The 19,803-nt window shown below is 40.5% G+C and overlaps 1 protein-coding gene across 22 annotated transcripts in view; it reads left to right on the top strand.

Annotated features, from left to right (window-relative positions):
• The window catches only part of APBB2 (amyloid beta precursor protein binding family B member 2), a 405,899-nt gene that overhangs the window by 109,632 nt on the left and 276,464 nt on the right, over positions 1 to 19,803 (top strand). For all 22 annotated transcript variants that reach the window (XM_055246442.2, XM_063619806.1, XM_063619800.1 and 19 more), the window contains one exon: positions 4,984 to 5,095. The gene's annotated coding sequence lies outside the window, so the exon portion shown is untranslated. The remainder of the gene's footprint in view (positions 1 to 4,983; positions 5,096 to 19,803) is intronic.

Genomic DNA, 19,803 nt, shown 5'->3' with positions numbered 1-19,803 from the left:
GAGTTCCTAACTGCTCTGTATTTTCAGAGTCAGTGTAAGGTATGTATATGTGAATGTATATCTCAGCATGTCTTTGAAAAATTAAGATTCATAGTTTTTATTTTGAATACTTATAATTGGACACAGTCTGTGGATTTGCTTGTTGATTTTAATAGTTGGTTAATTTTTTTTTTGAGACGGGATCTCGCTCTGTCACCCAGGCTGGAGTGCAGTGGCACTATCTCGGCTCACTGCAAGCTCTGCCTCCCGGGTTCACACCATTCTCCTGCCTCAGCCTCCCGAGTAGCTGGGACTACAGGCGCCCGCTACCACGCCTGGCTAATTTTTTTTGTATTTTTAGTAGAGACGGGGTTTCACTGTGTTAGCCAGGATGGTCTCCATCTCCTGACCTCATGATCTGCGCGCCTCGGCCTCCTAGAGTGCTGGGATTACAGGCGTGAGCCACTGTGCCTGGCCAATATTTGGTTAATTATTAAAGGTGCATATGCGCAGCATTTTAGGCAGCAACTTGTGGGACACAAAAGCCAGGAATTTCAAAATTTCCAAAACAATCATTGTGCATTTGATACAATGATAGAGTCTCTGAGGAGGCTCTAAACCTTAAACTGACTGATTTGTCTGGAGCTCCATATTTCTTCCATGATATTTTTATATATAATAGCATAATTAAAATGTTTATTTTGCCTTTTCTATTTGCTAAAATGAAACAAAACATGTAGTAATTTGGTAGAGAACATATACAAAAATGCCAAAAAATACAAAAGCACATTTGAAGCATAAGGGTTTGTTTTTGTTTTTCATCTGTGTCAGCATTTTTGGAAGTAAAAAACAAAACAAAACAAAAATAGACTACTCACTATCTCTATGCATTGTATATCAGGGATATGGTTATTATTCAGCTGTGTATGCTGAATGTTAACTGCTTTATATTTTATAAAACAAAACTACCACCCACTCCTACACATACAACCACTGACTTTCAATCCTCAGCACATTCTTGAGAGTGGGAGTCCTATTAAAGTAACTGCCCTATACGAAGTAGTTACTGGGTGTGCAGGTATGCCAGGAAAGCTAAACTGAAAGTGAAAAGGGACACATCACTTAAATATGCTGCTAGTGCACTACTCACAATAGCAAAGACATGGAATCAACTCACATGCCCCTTGACAGTGGACTGGAGAAAGAAAATGTGGTACATATACACGCTAGAATACTATGCAGCCATAAAAAAGAACTAAATCACGTCCTTTGCAGCAACATGGATGGAGCTGGAGGCCATTATCCTAAGAGAATTAGTACAGGAACAGAAAACCAAATACCACACATTCTCGCTTGTAAGTGGGAGCTAAACATTGAGTATGTATGGACACAAAGATGGAAACAGTAGATACTGGGACCCACTTGAGGGCGGAGAGTGGGAGTGCCAAGGGTGGGAGGAGGGTGAGGATTGCAAAACTACCTATTGGGTACTATGCTCATTACCTGTGTACAAAGTAATCTGCATACCAAACCCCCGCGACACACAATTTATCCAGGTAACAAACCTGCGTTATGTGCCTCTGAACCTAAAATAATAGTTAGAAAAAAAAATGAATAGATTAAAAATAAAATAAATGTACTCCTAGCCAAGCATGGGTGAGTGAACTCAGATGTGTGGTGGCCAAGTTGTCCCAAATTGGCCCTTGATTCCTGTATATCCTCAACCTTCAGTTCTTACGCGATATCAGTGTGTGGGATTAAACTAAGCACAATCATGACTAAAAGAGTCACTGTTTTTGGCAAGTTTTTAAAGTCAAGTTTTGTTATTGGGAAAATTTTAATATAGCCACATTCTTTTGGAGGTTATAAGGATCAATCTCTGTTTTCTTACTTGCTATTTAAAACTCCTCAAACTGGAAGTTTATCCCCATGCCCAAATGCATCCCTCTTTGTATTTGTTTAATCTTGATCTTGTTTGAAAGGAGCTTTATCCAGAATACAATTTCTTTATTCAGAATGAAATTTCTTTCAGATATTAGGACAGCTTAGATACAATTATATAATTAAAAATCTTTCAACTGGATTTTACTAAATCCATGACTGTATTAGCCGGTAAAAAGCAAATTATATTTTGGCCTCTGTAATGGGTTTATAAACTTTAAACATCCCTGTTGGGACGGACTGTATATGTCCTTGAATTATGAGATAGAAAACACTTTCAGAGGTCCGGCCACATGACTGGACCTATTAATACTTGTGATTGACGAGGAAGCTCCTGATGTTCTTGTTCTTCGGCTAGCCTTCATTCTATTGGCTGGATTCACATGTGACGTTAAAGTGGGGGTAAAAAGGATGTGCCCACTGATGCAAAATATAAAGAAAGTAAAAATTACTCTGTTGTAATTCTACAATTTGTAACTAGCAGTTTTTCAAATGTTGGCTTTTTTTTTCTTTCTAGTCTTTTTTCTTATAGACAAAACTGGGGTGATGAGTATATTACATTATAGTCTACTTTCTCAATACTGCTTAAGAGCATTTTCTCCTTTTATTAAATATTCTACAGATTTTAAAAAACTATCCATTGTTGAGTATTGTGTTTTAAAAATTATTTACAAGAGTATTACTTATAATAGAAAAATTCCTTGTATATATCTTTATGCCTATTTTAAACTCTTTAAAATAAAATTTAGAGTCTTTTTAATTTATCGGTTTTTAAGAATGAAAAGTAATTCCATTCAGTTTGTCCTTTCCAGCAATTACGGTTAAGCTGTCTTGTCTGCGAGAATCTGTCTTTATAACACCATCATCTTGATCTGTCCAAAATGGTCCTATAATAACCCTCCTTTAACAACGTTAGGCAATCTTACATAAATAAATTTATCATGTAACTGAAGCTGACCCTTAAGTGTCTATGGTTGGTAATTGTAAACGTTGTGAAAGACAGTCTTTTTAAAATTGCATTACAATATGTTGCTGTCCTCTTAAATATAATGACAAAATATGAAAATCACAATTTCACCCCTTCTGGATAAGTAACAAGCATCTTTTATAAACACTAGTTATTATATAGTCAATTCTGATAAAATGATATATGTGTTCCTAAAAACCACATTATGCAGAATCCTGCAGTAAAACTCACAGTGCTTAGGAGAGGAATGCCGTTGGGGACACAATACTCAAAAAACTATCAGTGACACATTAAAAAGGGATGGGAACTGAATAAATACTGTTGCACAAATTTTTCACATATTAAATGGTTAAATACATAGTGCAATAAATATGGTACTTCAACTCGAAAAAGTCCTGACGTTTGCTTGTGAACTGGTGCTTTAGAAGGGTTGCCACTTACGAGTTACTGTGAAGTGGTGGCAGATGGATTACCTGAAATCAGATGGAGTTGGGATACCAGATATGGATTGGTGTGGCTCATAGCACACTGGTGGAAACCAAAGTCACTGGTAGATGTTTGAGGCATGGACTGTGTTCATTCTGTGTAACCGTATGCAGCTGGGTTTGGCCCGAGTGCAGCCTTCTGCTATAACCTAGTATTTCTTGCAGTGAAATCATGCATAAAGAAACATGAAATTCGAGTTACACTCAAATTGTTCTCTTGAAACAAACACAAGCGTTATAGCAGAACTGAGTGTGCTGTATGGTAATACAATGATGCCCAGGGGATAAGTGAAATGTGAAATTCTGCTTGTCCCTATCTGAAGTAGAGTTAATACATGTAAGACACAGAGAAGAACCTGGCGTAAGAGTCAACAGTATATAAATGTTGGCAGTAACAATGGCAATAGTAATAAATGATGCTTATGGTGTTTGTAGGGTTCTGATTTTTAGTTACAACTACTTGCTGTAGCTGTGCCCTCTTTCTAACTGATTTCGCAATCTCCTGTGGCTTGTAAATGAGTGTATCATGCTTCTTAGAATTACATCTATATAAGTCCTGTAATAGGAGAGCCGGAGGGCTATGCAGACTTTAGGTTATAGGTTACATATGGCATCTGTTTTGCCTACTTAAACTATTTTATCTTATTAATGATTTTATTGCCTTAGAATCCATTTGCACGATTGTTGGGGAAGTAACATGTTTTTCTTTTTCTTTTCTTTTTTTTTTTTTTTGAGATGGAATCTCGCACTGTCACCCAGGCTGGAGTGCAGTGGCATGATCTTGGCTCACTGCAACCTCCGCCTCTCGGGTTCAAACGATTCTCCTGCCTCAGGCTCCCGAGTAGCTGGGATTACAGGCACATGCCATCACGCCTGGCTAATTTTTTGTATTTTTAATAGAGATGGGGTTTCACTGTGTTGGCCAGGCTAGCCTTGAACTCCTGACCTTGTGATCTGCCCGCCTGGGCCTCCCAAAGTGCTGGGATTACAGGCGTGAGCCACTGCGCCTGGCCTGGAAGTAACATGTTGTAAGTGAGTTTAGAATTGTCAGATTTTCTGTTTTATTAGGAAAAAATGAACACAGCTCTCTCTTCTCATTCTTACCTGCAGAAATTAAGGTGTGCTTAATACATTTGAAGAGTATTTAAAAGTTGTTGATAACTTTCCTTAAGTTGTTGTGATTCACTTCTGTTTACAACTACTTCTGTGTTTATAAGATGAGCTCATGTTTGGAAGTGAGAACTGGCAAGTGTGATTTCGGAAGACCTTCCTTCCCAAGTCACAATATAATTAGAAGTCCAGATTCTCCCTCGGTTCCTTTTTATGACTCCCTGAGAAAGACATCTTTAACAGGAGTGGTTGCCAAGAAGCCTCACTAGTTCCTGCCTTTGAAACTTTAATAAGGCGACAGATCGAACTGCCGTCTAGATTTAGAAAGCCTTGTTAGTATATTATGAAAGAAAAATAGCTTACATTTCTCATCATTTAAGGATCCCAATGACATCTTTATTTTATTGATGCAGAGATACTCTGAATTGCAGTGGGGTATTTTGATTTTTCATTTCTGATATGATTCTGAATTTAAAATTTTTGTCTCTACACAATTTCTAGATCGATCTCTTTGGGCTGCCTGACCTCCCGGGGTGCTTGCTATTAATTAACAGACTTTGTGGGGAAGAAAAGGAGCTCGCCTTCTGAGCTTTGTACCAAAGACCTGGGAAAAGTAAGTACTTTTAAACTTGCTTTTAAAAAATCCTGTTATACCTCTCTCAGAAAGTTAACAATAGGTCCATGGCTTTTTACTTTCTTTCATTCCTGGCTTAATAAATTTTATATGTTTTTATGGATTTGTAACATGGAAGGGGACTCAGGAAACCTCTTTGTGTAAAAAAAAAAACTTGGAAGAGATTAAGATGATGTTCTACATGGTGCCATTTCTTTTGGGTTTCATAAACTGAGTCCTCAAGGTTGTGACAAAACTTTTATCAGATTTGCAAGTGATTAAATGTCAAATACAATGTGACAGAAAAGTGAGTCCAATTGTCTGAGCTTCAGGTGTTTTAGACTTTTAGATATTTTGGATAGGCTTTTTGGTTCTGAATTTTTAGAGTAAGGATGAAATCGACTTGATTCTTTTCTTGTCTAGAAAGGAAAGCAAAATGTGGAATTGCTTGTCCAATAAATTCTTCATGTAGCTTTGTCTTGGAAGAATTGATGATGCACCTCCCAGTTTTATTTTAGAATTTTTTTGAGGGCACTATAAGACATTCTAATTGAGACACTTGTTGAATGTTTTTGCTGTCTTTTAGAAAAAATTGCTTGGAACCAGAAAATTCAGTTTTATTCTCTTATCTTTTTGAAAAATGGACCTTACAGATATATAAAGTCGATCTGTTTTTTTAATGGATACTACTTGGAATTATGAATTACCAAATGCCCGTAAGAATATATGCAAAATAAAATATGCACATGCACGCAAAGAAACATACACAAATATCCTCTCTAGCATGCTCCAGAAACATTATCGACAATAGGAACTGTTTTTACACTAAATTACTAGATAGCGTTCTAAACTTCCTGTGCTTTGTGTCTTACGGCTCCTCTCTATTTCTGGCAGTACAAATGAGCTAGTTGAAACATGTTTAAAATAAAACAAGACAGAACAGAACTTTGCTTTAGTTCTATGAAAGCATTAAATAGTAAGATCTGATTTTATAGCGCTATTGTTGTATTTACTATAAATTTAATTATTAAATTGGGTTTTATTTTGTAATAATTATAATAAGGTAAGGGTCTTGAGTTTTGAAGCTTATTTGAAGTTAAATATTTGTACTGAAAAAATACATACTTATTTGTACTGAAAAAATACATACTTTGGGAGGCCGAGGTGGGCGGTTCACCTGAGGTTGGGAGTTCGAGTCCAGCCTGACCAACATGGAGAAACCCCATCCCTGCTAAAAATACAAACAAATTAGCTGGGTATGGTGGTGCATGCCTGTAATCCCAGCTACTCGGGAGCCTGAGGCAGGAGAATCGCTTGAACCTGGGAGGCAGAGGTTGCAGCGAGCCAAGATTGCGCCACTGCACTCCAGCCTGGGCAACAAGAGCGAAACTCCATCTCAAAAAAAAAAAAAAAAATACATATACGTGTATGTGCAACACACAAACACACATACACACAGACATAGACACTGCACATACACACATAATTTCTGAGGGCTGTCAAGTCTCTGCTAAAATATGAATTAGTTGAAAGTAAGGAAAATCTCACCCAAAATATTTTTTTGGTTACAGTGAAATATTTGTAATAGTGAAATATTATTGTCAGTGGAATTTAAAAAAAAATAGAAGTTTGTAGGTTGAATTTTGTTGTCTTGTAATCACGTTAATCTTAAAAGAAATATTTTATGTTGTAGTTGTGTGTTGTAGTTGTTATTCCATTTTGGAAGGATATTTGAAAAAGGATTGTGTTGGAGGCCACCCAGTCTGTCTACAGAAATAGAACGAAAAGGTCAAATGATTGATTCTCTGGGCTTCAGGGTCTAGATATTTGCAGTGGTGTTTAGATTGGAAATATAACTAACTTAGCTTCAGAAAGTAAGCTACTTAAGCTGCCTTTCAAATAAGCTACCTTTTCAAATGGTTATTTCAAAGAAATAAGCATTTCTTTAAAATTTCACATAGTCTCTAGTGCAATATTTTCTTTACATTATACCAAAATATTCCCTTTTGGGATACATTGTGGCATTGTTGTAAAAGTTGTGTTTCCATTTTGTAGAGGGAAGGCATCTGTGGGACTTCTGTGTTTACAGTAAGCTAAAGACAGCCCTGTGTTACTACAGGGACTGTGACAAAAAGATCTCTGTGTACTAAACTTGATCTTAAGGCCAGACGCCGTGGCTCACCCCTGTAATCCCAACACTTTGGGGGGCAGAGGTGGGATGATTGCTTGAGCCCGAGTTCAAGACCAGCCTGGACAACGAAAGGGACCCTGTCTCCACAAAAAATAAAAAAGTAGCTGCGCTTAGTGGTAAGTGCCTATAGTCCCAGCTAATCCAGAGGCTGAGATGGGAAGGTCACTTGAGCCCAGGAGTTTGAGGTTGCAGTGAGCTGTGATCACACCATAGCCCTACAGCCTGACACTTGAGTGAGACCCTGACTCTAAAAAAAAAAATTAGTAAAAATAAAGTTGATGTTACAAGTGAATATTTATATATGCAGAAGGATGTTTACAATGTACCCTTAAGGTTAAAAAAAGAGAAGGTTACAATGCAGAAGTGTACTGCACATAAATCTGATTTTGAAGAACTAGTTAAGTTATATGGAAGTTAATGGGAGGGAATGGGAGGGGAGAGGGGAGGTGTCTTTTCTGATATTTATTAAAGTCATAAGAAAATGTTTCTGACTGCTCTTTGAAAACTGTAAGGGATACTTAAATGTCCTGGTGGTTTCTTTTTGGAAAAGCAAACACACAATTTTAGAGAAAATTCAGAACCCTAGACAACCTCCACACTTCTTTTTAACCTCTGTCCTTTACTTTCACTTTTTTCTTAATTGCATGTGTCTTCAAAGTCTTCCTTGTTTCAAGCATTTCAAGTAATTCAGAAAATTGATTATTTGAGGTAGATTTTTGGAAACTTGAGTCTATAATGGTGATAAAATATAAATGTACCTTCAAAAAAATTAGCCATGGATTGTTTTAAAGGAAGTAAAAAGTTTGTATTTTATTATCCTACTAATGCATGTCCATGTTTGGTTTTATGTTAACCCTAAATGAGTACGCAGCAAGTTTTTTGGTAACTTACTTTTTCCACTTAACAATAAATAATGCATATCCATGCTAATAAGTATTTACCTACAGCATCATTTTTAGTGAAAGGGAAACAACCGGATCTTAGCCTTTTGTTTAATTTTGGGCTCTCCTGGCTTTCAGTTAGAAAGGAGTGTAAATATGTGGAATATATGGCGTAGGTTTTTCATGTGAGAACAGAACAGAAAAGGATTCCCCGTCCAGAATCTTCATGGTGTTTACTGTAGCCAGACATATTCTGAATAGGAGGCTCATGGGTCTGAATATGTGCTCAAAGTGGTAAGTGTCACTGGCTGACAGGTGCTGTGTATAAAGCTTTGTGTCTTCTTTGGTCCCTTTGTTATATTATACAAGAGTGCAGGTGACATATTCCTCCTGCCGAGCTGTCTTAACCAATATTTCTGTGCCTAAGGGAGGATTTTACCTACGTATTTCTTTCTCCAAAGAAACTCCAAATAGCTCAGATGAAATGATGGTTACAGAAGGAACACTGATAGATTTTGGAATATAATTTATTTATGGAGCAAATTGCAGTCCAGGTTAATTGGAGATCCAGAATGTTTTATAAACCTTTGTATGCGTTCTTAATTTTTAGTTCATTTATTGAGCTAACATTTGTTGAGCAACTATTGTGTGCCAGGAGCTCATTATTCAAAGATGAATGAGATATGTCCTTCCTTTTAGGGAACTTAATTTGAGTTTCAAAATTAGATTTAAATAACCTTTATGTAGCATGTACCATGTGAAAAGCAGTGGAATGAACATTATATTCTTAGACGAGATGTTCAATGACTACAATTCAATAATGATATTTATTGACCTATACCTTTCAAAATAAGTTAGGAATATAGTTTTCTAATTTTTAAGGGTTTTTTTCTCCCATTATGATTTTGGTACCTGCTGCTACTTTTTAAGTTAAATTAGGAAATGGAAAAAGGAAAGTTAAACAAATTACAAACGTTTAATTGGTAAATGTAGAGACTGGTTTTGAAAACATGGATGTGTGTATGTACACACACATTTTATATTTGGAAGCCTATATGCATATAGTGTCATAATTTTTTTTCTAGTAGAACATTTCTTAGTTCACATGATACAATTAAATATATCTATCAAGATTTCTTGGTATTTTGCCCTTAGAGTGACTCTGTCGCCCAAGTAAGTTTGGAGGCCATACCATTAAGCACTTGATGTCCACAGGAATTCTAGGGGTGGGCGTTATTGAAACTCAGGGGAAAAGTAACTTGCTACCTTCATACAGTTAGAACATGTTTGAGTCAGCCTTCCAATTATGATGCATCTCGCTACAAAGCCCTGCAATATCTTCCTGACTCCCCTGAGCTGGTGGTGAAAGCTGATTCGAGAATGCCGTAGGAGGCCGGGCGCGGTGGCTCACGCTTGTAATCCCAGCACTTTGGGAGGCCGAGGCGGGCGGATCATGAGGTCAGGAGATGGAGACCACGGTGAAACCCCGTCTCTACTAAAAATACAAAAAATTAGCCGGGCGTGGTGGCGGGCGCCTGTAGTCTCAGCTACTCGGAGAGGCTGAGGCAGGAGAATGGCATGAACCTGGGAGGCGGAGCTTGCAGTGAGCCGAGATTGCGCCACTGCACTCCAGCCTGGGCGACAGAGCAAGACTCTGTCTCAAAAAAAAAAAAAAAAAAAAAAAAAAAGAGAATGCTGTAGGTATGCAAAGGACGAGCAGTCATTTCAGCTGAGAAATCAGGAAGTGTGTTGACTGCATTGAAGAGCTGGAACTGAAGTATGACTTGAGGGCTGAGTGAGAAAACAGGAAGTAGGGAGATAATTGGGGCTGTAGAAAAAGCATATGCCAAGGCATGGAGGAATGGGAACTCATGGCATATCCAGAGAGTGGCAAGAACTCCACCATGGCTGGGGTATGGAGCGTGGAGAACAGAGTGGACCCTGAGATCAAAAAGGTGCCAGAGTGAGAAAGGTCACACGTGTGCCATGCTAGAGACTTGGAGTTTCTAAACAATAAATAGCCATCCAGAGTTTTAAAAGGAGAAATAATTAGATGGGAGTTTTATAAAGATCACTTGGGCAGTAGTGTGGAATATTGTCTGGAAAAGAGAAAACCGGAGGCTGGAGACCCAGGGCCACCATGTGAGGTTGTGTAGATTGTTCACTGCAGAAGTGTAGGTGTGAGCAGCAGATGGGAGGACTTAGAACCACCCAGCACACTTGTCATCAAGCTGTGCACTCATGGGGCTGGGCCTGCCTAGAGAGAGTACCTTTTATAATTTACACAATGGGATGATCTACTTGTTTTTAATTGTTTTAAAAATAATAGGTAGGATTAGATAAAATAAAACAGTGTACCCTAGGGCCTAAGAGTCTGGAAGTGGGCGTACTAAGCTATTGGCTGTATGTCAATGGGCATGTTCCCTATCCTCTGAAAGCCTATTTCCTCATCTTTAAAGGAGAGTTAATAATAGGTTCTGACAGGGCCCTGGACAGACCAGTTAAGAGAAGGGGTGAAATATGAGAGATGGAGAAATGATAGATCTGGGACTGCAGGCTGCTGCTAGCCGTTGTTTAGCCCTAAGAGTGTGCTGGGAACTGTACTAAGAACTTTGCCTGTTTTATTTTATTTAATCTTGTATCTGCTTTCAGCAGTGGATGTTATTACCCCATTTTCAAGATTTTGAAACTGAGCCCTTGGCAGGTAAAATAACTTGTCTAATGTCACACAGCCAAGGAGTGGCATTGTCAGTACTTGAACCCACCACCGTGACTGTCATGTTTATGCTCTTAACCATTTTGCCACATTTATAAGTGATCTTTTCTGTTTCACTCCTTTAATATCCTCCTTGCATCCTATGTTGTTTTTAACTTGAATCGAGTCATATATATGTAACATTTTATTTAATTCGCTATAAGATCCTGAGGGCTGGGGTCAGGTCTCATTAATTTTTTTGTCTTTCATAGCACCTTGCTTAATAAAATATGACTGATAAGACTCAATAAAATGTGGTTGACAGAGGGTGGGTGCGGTGGCTCATCCCTATAATCCCAGCACTTTGGGAGGCCAAAGCAGGAAGATCAGTTGAGGTTAGGAGTTCGAGTCCAGCCTGGCCAACATAGCGAAACCCCGTCTCTACTAAAAATACAAAAATTAGCTGGGCGAGGTGGCACGTGCCTGCAATCCCAGCTACTCGGGATGCTGAGGCAGGAGAATCACTTGAACCCGGGAGACAGAGGTCGTGGTGAGCCAAGATCGTACCACCGCTCTCCAGCCTGGGCGACAAAGGGAGACTCCCTCGGAAAAAAAAAAAAAATGGTTGATAGAATTAATAATCTGTAAGACACCTTCTGTCTTCTAAAGTTAAATAATTTTTCATTCTATACGTAAAGCTCAAGTTGCAGTTATACAGTTAAAGTCCAGTAGAACTTAAAAAGGACTTCTTGGATGTTAGTTTGGTATTTGGACTGATGGTTAAAGTTTCAAGAAATTCCTAATTGCCATTTTATCTGAAAAATAATTTGTGACTTGCTGTCAAAGACTGAAGCCAAGACTAAAGCGTACTTCTTGCAAGCCCTTTTTGGAGGCTATAAATTTATGCTTGCTGCTTCATTGCTGCAACAGGTATAAAACTCCAATGTCATAAATGATATTTTTGAGTTCATAAAAAATATTACATTGTCATTCATATTAGTAAGGACCTCAGTTTCTAAACTCATGTGGAGCCCCTTGGGCCAATGGTCACTTGTTTTTTTCTTCTTATTTTTATTGACAAATAAAAATTATATACATTTATAGTATACAACGTGATGTTTTGAAATATGTATACATTGTGTCAATCCTAAATTAAGCGAATTAACATATGCATTACCTCACATAGCTGACAGTCACTCTTGTTTGGTGCCTGCTGGAGTCAGATTTAGACAACAAAGTGACAGTTAAGGGCAAGTGACTATCAGACGCCCTGGAGTCAGACTGAATGTATGGGTTTGGATTCCATCTCTTGTGCTTATGAATTGTTTTGTTTTTTGAGATGGAGTTTCGCTCTTGTTGCCCAGGCTGGAGTGCAATGGCACAATCTTGGCTCACCGCAACCTCCACCTCCCAGATTCAAGGGATTCTCCTGCCTCAGGCTCCGAAGTAGCTGGGATTACAGGCATGCGCCACCACGCCCGGCTAATTTTGTATTTTTAGTAGAGGTGGGGTTTCTCCATGTTGGTCAGGCTGGTCTTGAACTCCTGAACTCAGGTGATCTGCACCCCTTGGCCTCCCAAAGTGCTGGGATTACAGGCATGAGCCACCGTGCCCGGCCGTACTTATGAACTTTTTAACCCTTGGCAAGAAAAAAATCTGAGAAATGAGGATGGGTAAGAAAACAGGTTGTGATCATAGGTTCACGTACCTGGTTCATTAGGAACTTAGGGAAAAAAAAAATCCTTATCCACTTGGAAGCCACTTTTTGCTCAGATACCCTTAAAAGGAAGCCAAAATTGTGAACTTGTAAGACAGTATTTAGCACTTCAGTATTACAGCCTATGTTTATCTCAGGATGACCCTTTGCTGTTTTAAAACCAGAGTTCACGTGCTCTTGTAACTACTGACTGCATCTACTCTCATGAGCCCTAAGGAGGTAGTTTAGGCTTTGCTTCATGCTGTGTGCCTGAGTAAAGTAGGAAATGATGGCTTTTAAGAAAATGGAAAATATTACTTGAGATCAACATTTCATCTGGGCTTTGAAAAACTCTGGGGTTTCTTTCATCTTCCAGGAGAGCAGCACTACTGAGCTGTGAGAAAGGAAACCAAACCCTAGGGAAAGTTTTATAGCTTGTTTCTGCTGATGTTACTGGAAAAGAGGAAGGTAAGGGCCTCTAAATAGCTCTCGTAGCCTCAGTCGACAGTAAGTTCAGGTGTTCTGGAAATAGAACACGGGGAGCTCTTTATTCCCACTGGCCTCTGCTTGGCCTGAAGGAGAGGGTGAAACAGCAGCAGAATGGATCTCTTAGAACATTGTTGTACAGCAAAAACAAATGTATTCCTGCAACACAGTTTCATATTTTCTTTGATGAATTTAAAGTTGAACAGAGGCCGGTGATATTTTTCTCTTTTGAAGTTTTACATCTTAGATTGCTGGAAGAGCGAGCACAGTTGAATGAAAACTACTCAGACCAAAAAAAATTTTTTTTTTTTTTTTTTTGAGACGGAGTCTCACTCTGTTGCCCAGGCTGGAGTGCAGTGGCGCAATCTCGGCTCACCACAACCTCCGCCTCTCCGGTTCAAGCGATTCTCCTGCCTCAGCCTCCCGAGTAGCTGCGACTACACGCACACGCCACCATGCCTAGCTAATTTTTGTATTTTTAGTGGAGACGGGGTTTCACTGTGTTGGCCAGGCTGGTCTCGAACTCAGACCAAATCTTACTCTTGTTGTCCGTCGCTGCTTAATTCTGTGCTTCAAACTAAGGGCAAACTTGGCTCATGCATTCTTGACAGTGAAAAGCAGGAGCTAGGAATGCCGACTTTAAAAACCCATTTCTAGGTTTGCCTGCACCCATTATGTGATCCCTGCAAGAAAGCTTCAGTCTGCTGTAAGCTGGTAATCCCTTAATACTTTGATACTTTGGTAAAGCAAATAAGATCGGATTATATAACTTTTCCTTTTACTTGTGAACTAATTATTGTTTTCCTGCATTTAAAAGCAGATGTTAAACTCCTTCTTTGATGTTCAACAGCAGACAGACTCTAGTTGTGCCTTATAGCCCTTGATTCATATCTGTTGTTTGAATGAAGATCAGCTTTGGCAAATTAGATTTTGATGGCTGCATTTTGATCTGGACCACAGAAGACAATGGCAATTTATTCTTTTATTCAACATTTATTGGATTCCTGCCTGGCCCTTTATATAAATTGTGTTCAGATCTCACAAATACCAGAAAACCTTGCAAAACATGTCTATTTTATAGATAAGAAAAAATAGGGCATAGAGAGTGGTTAGAAAACTTGCTCAAAGTTACCTTGCTGTTAAGTTGCTGGGTATTTGGTCGGGTTTTTTGGCTGACCTCAAACCTGTTAACTATATAGGGGCTGCCTTTTAAGAGGATATAATCAATGGAGCAAAGATCTTGAGGAGCTGAGATTAAGAAAAAAGTATTTAATATATAATCACAGTGTTGTGGAAGAAAGAAAGAATCATGAGCCCCTCATTCATTCATTTACTCCGCAGATATTTATGGAGTGCCTGTGTTGTGCTAGGTAACTCTGCAAGGTGTAGGTGATTCAGTGATGGGAAAGACACAATCCCTCACCAACTTCAATAAGGAAGTAGGGATGCAAGAAAGAGTACATGATATGTTGCTCCCCTAAAAGGCCACAGTGTCTCGTTTGGGAGAGCTTTTATGAAGTTTTTCAAGATGTAAAAATGTTGACATCTTCACAAATATTACTTTTTTATTCTTTTGCTTCATTATGTATACAAAATTATCTGAAAATAAATGGAGTGACTTCGCTAGCATACTTTGTAGCTGTACTCCTTGTTTGGGCTGCTTTGGACATGCAGAAGTGGAGGTTGGAGCAAAAACTGTATTGCATTTTAAACAAAGTCTTGCAAACAAAAATTTTGGACAATTACCTCTCAAGGACTATATCTAATTCAGCTTTGGATCCCCCTTTTTACGGAGAAGATAGCATAGTGCCTAGTACAACTCTGATTGGTTGGCTCAGTGATGGGAAATAAAATACCGAAGCAAGGGGAGAGGAACCTCATAGATGGGGGATGAGTTCAGATGGTATCTAGGGAGAGTGTGAGGGTGACAATAAAATAAGCTGACAAATATACCAGGGGATCAGATCACATGGCATATGATGGACTTAATTCACACTTACAGACTGTTTCAGTAACCAGAGAGGAAGAGCAGTGTCTAGGTAGTCTGGAGATGACATTAGATTTTGGTGCTTGAGAGAGACCGCAGTCTTCCTTTGACTTCTGACTCTTCTTTCTGCTCACATATGAGCCCTCTATGCCTTCTTCCCCACCGTCATCTTTATTTCATTTTTTCAGACTTTCAGGTTTTATATGCAGTAATTGTTTCCTTAATAAGTTAGGTGACCATACGTACTAACTTAATGGGACAATCCTAGCTATGCCTGCTGTTCTGGCATAATTTTTGATACTGACCCCTTTCAATATTAAAAACGTCCTGGTTTCGATAATTTAACCACCCTACTAATAAAGGAATGTTGTAGCATTCTATATCTTTTTAAAAAATCTTTACAGCATTCAGACTACTTTGATGAACTAAATGTGGATGTAGTATCAGTAATATTACATAGCAGACTAGTTAGTGTCTGATGTCTTACAAGTAGAAAAAAGAAAAAATGAGCAGTAGCTGAAAAGGCTCAAATGTACTGTAGAGAGAAATTAATTGATTTCAACAAAATGAGCTTTTATTACAACCAGTTGTTGGCATACCCATAGGAGAGAGGGCACTTAAAGGTTGTCATGATGATGGGTAGTGTTTAGGGAATCTAGCATCCTTTTGAGAGATGACAGCATGCTAGCAGTCCTCACAGCCCTCGCTTGCTCTCGGTGCCTCCTCTGCCTGGGCTCCCACTTTGGTGGCACTTGAGGAGCCCTTCAGCCCACCGCTGCACTGTGGGAGCCCCTTTCTGGGCTGGCCAAGGCCGGAGCCTGCTCCCTCAGCTTGCAGGGAGGTGTGGAGGGAGAGACGCGAGCGGGAACCGGGACTGCGTGCGGCGCTTGCGGGCCGGCTGGAGTTCGGGGTGAGCGTGGGCTTGGCGGGCCCCTCACTCAGAGCAGCCGGCAGGCCCTGCCAGCCCCGGGCAATGAGGGGCTTAGCACCCGGGCCAGCGGCTGCGGAGGGTGTACTGGGTCCCCCAGCAGTGCCAGCCCACCGGCGCTGCGCTCGATTTCTCACCGGGCCTTAGCTGCCTTCCCATGGGGCAGGGCTCGGGACGTGCAGCCCGCCATACCTGAGCCTCCCACCCGCTCCGTGGGCTCCTGTGCGGCCCAAGCCTCCCCGACGAGCGCCACCCCCTGCTCCACGGCGCCCAGTCCCATCGACCACCCAAGGGCTGAGGAGTGCAAGCACACGGCGCGGGACTGGCAGGCAGCTCCACCTGCGGCCCCGGTGCAGGATCCACTGGGTGAAGCCAGCTGGGCTCCTGAGTCTGGTGGAGATGTGGAGAACCTTTATGTCTAGCTCGGGGATTGTAAATACACCAATCAGCACCCTGTGTCTAGCTCAGCGTCTGTGAATGCACCAGTTGACACTCTGTATCTAGCTGCTCTGGTGGGGCCTTGGAGAACCTTTATGTCTAGCTCAAGGACTGTAAATACACCAATCGGCACTCTGTATCTAGCTCAAGGTTTGCAGACACACCAATCAGCACCCTGTGTCGAGCTCAGGGTTTGTGAGTGCACCAATGGACACTCTGTATCTAGCTGCTCTGGTGGGGCCTTGGAGAACCTTTGTGTGGATACTCTGTATCTAACTGATCTGATGGGGATGTGGAGAACTTTTATGTCTAGCTCAGGGATGGTAAACGCACCAATCAGTGCCCTGTCAGAACAGACCACTCGGCTCTACCAATCAGCAGGACGTGGGTGGGGCCAGATAAGAGAATAAAAGCAGGCTGCCCGAGCTAGCAGTGGCAACCCGCTCGGGTCCCCTTCTACACTGTGGAAGCTTTGTTCTTTCGCTCTTTGCAATCAGTCTTGCTACTGCTCACTCTTTGGGTCCATGCTGCTTTTATGAGCTGTAACACTCACCGCAAAGGTCTGCAGCTTCGCTCCTGAAGCCAGCGAGACTACGAGCCCACCAGGAGGAACGAACAACTCCAGACGCGCCGCCTTAAGAGCTGTAACACTCACCGCAAAGGTCTGCAGCTTCACTCCTGAGCCAGCGAGACCACGAACCCACCAGAAGGAAGAAACTCCGAACACATCCGAACATCAGAATGAACAAACTCCAGACGCGCCACCTTAAGAGCTGTAACACAGCAAGGGTCCGTGGCTTCATTCTTGAAGTCAGTGAGACCAAGAACCCACCAATTCCGGACACACTTTGAGAAAATCTTACCATAGCTTGTTTTGATTTAGAGTTTCAGTGTTTCCATCGCAGTGGTAATTTTTTTTTTTTTTTTTTTTTGAGACGGAGTCTTGCTGTGTCACCCAGGCTGGAGTGCAGTGGCGCGATCTCGGCTCACTGCAAGCTCCGCCTCCCGGGTTCAGGCCATTCTCCTGCCTCAGCCTCCCAAGGAGCTGGGACTACAGGCGCCCGCCAACACGCCCGGCTAATTTTTTGTATTTTTAGTAGAGACAGGGTTTCACCGTGTTAGCCAGGACGGTCTCGATCTCCTGACCTCGTGATCCGCCCGCCTCGGCCTCCCAAAGTGCTGGGATTACAGGCTTGAGCCACCACGCCCGGCCCGCAGTGGTAATTTAATTCAGATGCATTTTCATTTATTTCTTAAGTAGAAAGTAAAAGAATATAACTTCTTAGAACAAAGAGTCTGTCAGAGGTTTATAGAAATGACTGGAGGGGAAATCGTTAAATTCAAATTTTTCCCTTAAATCTTCTGTTAAATTATGTCTTCTGATGAAAATGGTGGTTTAATCAAAGGAGATACTCATATAGGGACTCAATGGGACGCCATATAATTTATGTCTGGGTTTTTTTACTTAATAAGTAGGGTTAAATTGCCATTATAGTTCATAGACATGGATTTGAAGAAACAAACTAGTGTTTCATTATACATGTAAAATAAAAGCTTTCGGTGTTCAGGTAATGCTTGAAAATAATTGCAGTAGGAGACATGGGCGTAGGATCAAAACATGCTTATGACCACGCTTTTCCATGTCAATATTTTATGAAATAGTGATGCAGTTACCTTCAGGTCCCATAGTGACTTGTACCCTGCAGTATTATCTTTTAAAGTAGGGTAGATTTACGGAGTAGAGGGACTGATACTATATAATCTGGAAATTCTGTTTATCTTTGAATTAAATTTTGACTCTTCCACTGGCTGTCTGTGAATGAGTTTTTTTTTCTTTGAGCCACAACTTTCTAGCCTATAAAATGGGAATACTAATATCTGCTGCTTAGCTTATTAATAGAATTTTTGTTAACTCCTGAATCTGGGATAAACATGAAGTGTATAACACAAAGATTGGTGTTCTTCCAGGCTCAGTAGTTAATACCAGATACTGAGGATGGAAAACGTGTGATTGTTGGAAGGGTGAGAGTCAAAACATAGGTCGAGCTTCCGTAAAAAAACCAAAGTCCAAAATACGAAAATATCTAACACTTTTTGAGCGCTAACATGATGCTCAAAGGAAATGTTCATTGGAGCATTTTGGATTTCAGATTTTCAGATTAGGGATGCTTAACTGGTAAGTATATAATGCAAATATTCCAAAATCCCAAAAATCTGAAGTTCAAAACCCTTCTCTTCCCAAGCATTTTGGGTAAGGAATATTTAGCCTATAGTTAGTGAGCAGTTTCTGGCCAGTCAGAAGGATGCTGACTGTAGATGTTCTGGATGATCATCCTGACACCCACCCACTGGATATCAGCCTCGGTTGTCAGTGTGCAGAAATCTGTGTTTAACCTGCGATGGTTTGCAAGGAAACCCACTGGATCTCTTAGTTAAATTAATGCCCCTTCTCTCAGCTTTGTTACCTAGAAAAAAAAAAATTAATGTCCCTTTCTCTGAGATGATCTGGAAGATAAACCATTTTCATATGGTGAGGTGAGCCTGGACATCATGCCTTTATTGCTTTCTCAAATATTCCCATTTTCATTGCACACCCTGCTAAGCATTACTGCCAGCACTGTGGGACCAGCTCTTTGGGGACTCTGTTTCCCATTTTCCATTCCATCCCTCATCTGGAATCATGTCCTTAATTCCCTAGAGAAGATAGAAGTTGAGTTTATGACTTAAAAATAAAACAAAACCTGCTAGTTATGGCAAGCCTAGACCCATTCCTCACTGGGCCCTCTACCAGGCTGCCTCTCTGGTTTAGACCATCCAATCCCTACCTTCAGAAGTGACTGTCAGCACAGCTAGGTGTAGAATCTAGGCATCAAAGAGAATGAGGCCCGGAAGAGGGAGGGTTTCCTCCTTCCTTCTCCCAAGTCTTTCCTTGCTAGTTTCCATTTCTTATCTCAGGATCTGCTTCTTCCCAGGATAATTGACAATGGGAAGTCCACCTTTCACAGTGCAGATCCTAACCCCTTTCCACAGAGCTGGGATGGCAATAGCCACAGCTGTCAAAAAGTCTAGTATCAGTACAAAAGCTCCCCACATAATCCTAGGATATTCCTTTGCTAGGGTAGGGGTGAGCTGATTAACCATAGTGGGTGTATATTGATGTGGTCAAGAGTCTTTGAGAAACCACTTTGTGGTGACCTTTTCACCAACAGACTAAGGTAATACTCCTGACCTTTAGCTCAGGAGTTTGATTAGAGAAGATAGAGGAACACAGGAAGCCTGAGTTACAGTCATGGTTGTGCCACTTCCTTATGTGACCTTGGAGACATCAAGTACCTCTTCTGCAGTCCTCATTTTCTTATCCATTAAATGGTTTCACATGTAACATGATTTTTAAGGTCCTTGTCAA

This window comes from Symphalangus syndactylus, chromosome 16 (genome assembly GCF_028878055.3).
Source record: "Symphalangus syndactylus isolate Jambi chromosome 16, NHGRI_mSymSyn1-v2.1_pri, whole genome shotgun sequence".
Lineage (NCBI taxonomy): Eukaryota > Metazoa > Chordata > Mammalia > Primates > Hylobatidae > Symphalangus > Symphalangus syndactylus.
The sequence above is the reverse complement of the archived record's forward strand: the minus strand, read 5'-3'. Positions and strand labels throughout refer to the sequence as shown.